Here is a 5,694-nt window from a genome sequence, read left to right on the forward strand (position 1 = left end):
AATTGTTCATTTTTAACAGGTGCTTCACGATAAAACTTCTTAAACCCTCTCAAACAAATTAAACCAGTAGTGTCAATTAGTTTCTACAACTCTGCTTCTATCTTCAGTTTTTGTGAAAGACCCAATTAATACCATGAAAATTCATAGTTACAGTTAAGAAGACAGGCAGAGATGGCTCATGTTCTTTTTATTTTGTAGGAAGATTTTTCTACAAACTAGATTTTCCCTTGGATATTCCTGGGAACTCTTTGAAATTTTGGAATACATTACTTTTCACCAGTAAATCAATACTATTCTTACATCATAATGAAACTAATGGCTCAAGTATTTGGCATAATAAGTGTGTACAAGACACCTTATTTTGTGACTGTATGCCGATATAACAGGGATACTGGAAATTCATAGTATTTATTAGGCAATATATGTGACTACAAACAAAGTCAATTTGCAAAATGTCACAGGCACCTGTAAATTCAGTTGTAGCACTATGAATTCTGTTGAAATCTACAAATCAGCAGATGTTGTGGATTTATTTTTACATTGTTGTATTTATGTATGTGATTGTTGGGTAGTGAACCCAGGACCTTGTGTATGCTAGACAATTTTCTGAATTACCTTGGAATTCACAGTAAATGTCTCCATTTTCATCTCTAACTTTATTAATTTGTGTCCTCTTTCTTTTGGTTAGTTTTACTAAGGCTTTGCCATTTTTATTAATCTTTTCAAAGGACCAACTCTTTGTTACTTTGTATTGTTTTAATTTCCACTTTATTAACTTCTGTCCTGACCTTAATTATTTCTTTCTATCAGTTGGTTTTGGATTAGACTTGATTTTGTTTTTTGAAGGCCCTAGAGTGCATCGGTTGGTTAGTTGTTTGAGAGCCCCTGATGTTTTAAACACGGGCACCTGTGGCCTTGCATATCCTTTTAGGACTTCCTTGTGTCCCACGAGTTTTAGTATGTGGTGCTTTGATTTGCATTTAATTCTAAGGATATTTTTTTTCCTTGTTGACTTCTTCTGTGATACATGCATCATCCAGTGGTGTGCTACTTAATCTCCCAGAGTTTGTATGTTTGCTGTTGCTGTTGATTTCTACAATTGGCGTTGGCTATTAAATAAAAAGCCAATGGATGGAGAAGCCAATGGAGGAATGGATGTTAAGGGGAAAGGGGTGGGAACAGAGTCTGACTATAGCCCCACCTACTTGCTGATATGAGTCTCAGCTCTCTTTGATTTTCTTTGCAGGATTTCAGATGCCTGTCACACCCTTAGGTGATTTTGCAAGACCAGGTCACAGATGCTGAACACTCACTGGGCAGTCTTATAAGAGTTTGGCCTTGTATGCTGGCCCTGTCTCAGGGAAGTACTTTACAAGGCTGGATCTCAGATACTGACCCTGTTTTCATGAATTGAAAGTTGCCAAAGTTAGCCTCAATTTTATTGTTGTCTTACACACTACTTAGAACATGAGTCTATATTTCCCTAGAGCCTGACTTTGACTACATTTTTGCCTTATTGAATATTGTGCAGTTCCAAATCAAAGTTTCTCCCTCGTAACCTAGAGATATTTTTCTGGCCAAGATTTGGTGTATAATCTAACAACACTCCCATGAATGTGGTTCATAGGGAGTCTATGGCTACTCACTTAGCAGGGAACTTTTTAAAACTCCATCTTTCTGCTGCTCCAGTCTCGTAATGGCCAGTGTGCCCTTTTTGAACCAGGTCCAGGAAACTCATTCTTTGCCAGTAGTATGGTAGATCTCTTCCAGCTGGAAGGCTCCTCCAAAGGTTTGAGAGGTGCATTTACTGTGGCAGAGAAGGTGTGTAGGAGTTCATGGAGATGAGAGTATGCAGCTCAGTCTCCTTACAACTCCCCTTCATTCTGTCTTCTTGTACCCTATCCTCACTGTGTCCGGGTGAACAGCCTCACAAGTGACTCACCTATTCCATCGTGGCTTCTTCATCAGCTCTGGAATTACCTTCTTAAAACGTTGCTTGATTTCTTTTGCAAACAATGGAACAGAGACATTAAAAAGTCAAACTTCCTGGCTGCAGAGATTGCTCAGTGGTTAAGAGCACTGGCTACTCTTCCAAAGGAGCTGGGCTCACTTCCCAGCAACCACATGGTAACTCACAACTCTCTGTAACTCCAGTTCCAGGGAATCTGACATTCTCACACACGTAGGCATAACACCAAAGCACATAAAAAATTAATAAAGTAAAAGATGTTTTTAAAAAGTTAAACTTTGGGCTGGAGAGATGGCTCAGTGGTCAAGAGCATTGACTGCTCTTCCAGAGGTCCTGAGTTCAATTCCCAGCAACCACACGGTGGCTCACAATCATCTGTAATGGGGATCCGATGCCCTCTTCTGGTGTGTCTGAAGACAGCTACAGTGTACTCACATACATGAAATAAATAAATACATCTTTAAAAAAAAGTTAAACTTCCCATATGGCACAGTGACTCTCTGCCATCTAAATTTAACTTTGTCTCCCAGGTTCAAACCTTTTGAGTTGCCGTCATCTACCTGAAGCCTTCAGTGCAATTTGACCTGTATTATCTTGACCGTATGTACTCCACATCTTTGCACTTATCCATCATCTTGATCTTATGTACTCCATATCTTCGCATTAGCTACAGTAAGCAGTGACGTGGTAGAACTGAAACAGACCCTTCCTCAGAGGAAGAAGTAGAGGGCTGATGTGATGTTCAGTTTTAATTGTCGTGGTGACAGGGCCTAAAGTCACCTGGTGTATTAGTTACTTTTTTGTTGCTGTTATGAAATACCATAACTAAAACCGACTTAGAGAAGAAAGAATTTATTTTGACTCATGGTTCCAGAGGGCGAGTCCGTGATGGCAGAGAAGTTATGGCAGCAAGTGGGATGGAACAGGAAGCTGGTTGATCACATCTTAATCACACCTAGGAAGCTGAGCAGACAAGCAGGTTGTAGGGCAATGCTATAAATCCTCAAAGCCTGCCTCCATGATGTACTTCTTCTAGCAAGTTTCTACCTCCTAAATGTTCCATAACCTCCCAAATAGCTCTGCCAACTGGGAGCCAAGTGTTCAAACACATAAGCCTATGGAAGACATTTCTCACTCCAACACATCTGTGAAAAGTCTCAGTGAGGAATTGTCTACATCAGGTCGACCTGTAGGCATGTGTGCAGATGATTATCTTGACTGCCTCATTGATGAGAAAGCAGTAAGCATTACTCCCTGTTTTGGGGACCTGGAATATATAAGAGTAGAGGATGGTAGCCAAGTAGGAAGTGTGCATACATTCACTTATCTCTGCTCCTGAGTGTGATGTAACTATATGCTTCAAGTTCCTGCCTTGAATTCCCTATAAAGATAGACTATAATCTGGAATTGTGAGCCAAAATTAAATCTTTCTTGCCCACTTTGAGCTAAAATAAACCCTACATTGCTTTGTTTGGGTTTTCTCTCACAGCAGCAGAGACTAAACATGGCTAGCTGGCAAGATCAGTGGATAAAGATGCTTGCTGCAGAAGCCAAACCTGAGTTCAGTTCTTAGAACCTGCGTAAGGTAGAAGGAAAAAACCAACTCCACAAAGCTGTTCTCTGACCTCCACATATGGGCCAGGGTCCATGTGTGCCCACTGGGTGTCCATGCACACACACACAATAATAACAAATAAAATAAGCATTCAATACTTTTAAAAGAAACAAAAAAACCCAATGTAGGATGAAAAAACTGACTCCTAACAGTTGCCCTCTGACCTTCACACTGGTGTGGCTGGTGCATGCCCACACTCACATGCCAAGTAAAAATATTAAACATTTAGTAAGCTTGATGTTTGATTATAGTTAACCTCATCCTTTAGAAATAGTGTCTTGTAAACTAGTATTTCCACGTCTCAATTCAAGTGGATCTGAGAGATGTCCCTGGCAACAACAAAAATAAAAACTAAACAGAAAGGTCTAGTTAGGAAACAGAGCAGATCTTCAGTTTGTTTAAGACAGTTTGAGGGCGAAAAAGTTCTATAAGTTATAGAGCATAGCTGTAGCTCCTTCATGATGGATTGGTGTTGTGAACACAGTGATTCATCAGATGTGCCAATCTCTGTCCATTTCCTAGTGCTCAGCATATCACTGGGCCAATCCTGGCAACAGAACATGAAAAGATACCATCTAGGGAGCTCCTGAACAATTCTGATTGTTGAAGTTGATAGGTAAACAGAATGGTCTCTTTCTTCCTTCGTCCTGCTTGCTTGGGCCCCTGGAACCACACCAGCTTCTCCATGTTTAAGGCAGTCTACTGTTGAGTAAAGAAGTAAGAGATTTGCGGAGTCCTTACCCCCACCCTCCAGGTGTGCTGCCCCAAAGGCAGAATATATTTCCCTTTGGTTTAATATAGTTTGAGTGATGTTCCCTGTCTCTTGCAGCCAGGAACATTACAAATCTTTCATTTGGAGAAGTTACTTATCTTCTTGTTTCTTTTCATCTGAAACAATCCTGGACCCTTGCATTCCAGAATTTAAATAATATCCTCTGCACACGAAAGCTATCTGTAAATTTGGTACATGGGAGAATGAGTTTGCTTAATGTAGAATACCCTGAATGTCCTCTTCTTTGCAGCCAAGAGTATTCCAGATCTCTGCTTGGATCCTCTAAATCTCTATTCTTTCATCCACAATAACACCTGCATTCCTGTGTCCTGAAATTCTACTATATGGAATTTAAGATCTCAATTCAAGTTTGTGAAGGCAGCATCTTGTTACTACAGTAAAGCTAATATTTTATTGTGTTGATAAATTATATTTACTTATTTGTTTACTTGGTGTGGGTGAGCCCATTTACCACAACAATGTGGAGTTCAGAGGACAACTTTTGAGAGTCACTTCTTTCTTTCCATAGTGTGGGTTCTCTGGACTGAACTTGGGTGGTTAGGGTTGGCAGCGGGCACCTTTACTTACTGAGCCGTCTCACCAGCCTTCCTCCACCCAGTTTAAAGTCTGTCTCACAATGAGTTTTCAGTTTGTGTGGATTCTCATAATCTGATGAATTTGACCCTGTGCAAGCTGAACTGAAGATTTTTGAATGGATATAGATTTAGCTCCATAGGTTGCTGGGCAGCATAATTTATGATTAGGAAAGTGGCCTTAGTGGTCACACTGTCCCTGTTCAACTGGAATCTTGGTTAAATTGCTCAACCTCTCTAAACTTCAAAAGCTCTCTGTATGTTACTCCCTGTGTGTGACACGCAAATGTTGTATTGGAGGCTTTAAGAAACCAAAAGGTGAACTTATTTTCTCAATTCTGAGGTGCATGTTATTTTTTTAGTATTTCAGAAATTGGGGTGTTTTCTTCAAGCCCATGTGCCAAATAAAGTTAAGATAGTAATTTATGGTGTTTGTCTGTGTTTGGTGGCTTATTACTTATTTATTTTGTTGCTGTGACAAACACACCCAAGAAAAGTAACTCAAGGGAGAAGGGGTTTATCTTAGCTCACAGTTTGAGGATGCCAACTATCATGGTGGGGAAGGGCATGGTGGAGGGAGTGACTGTCTCTAGCTATGGTGTCAGGAGAATAAGACAGCCAGCAGGCCACATCGTGTCCACAAAAAGCAAAGGGCAGATGCTGGCATCCAGTTCACTTTCTCCTTTGTCCCTTTTATGTCATGCGTCCCCACCCAGCCCATGGAATGGTGAAACCCACATTCAGA

Source organism: Mus musculus, chromosome 7, assembly GCF_000001635.26.
Source record: "Mus musculus strain C57BL/6J chromosome 7, GRCm38.p6 C57BL/6J".
NCBI lineage: Eukaryota > Metazoa > Chordata > Mammalia > Rodentia > Muridae > Mus > Mus musculus.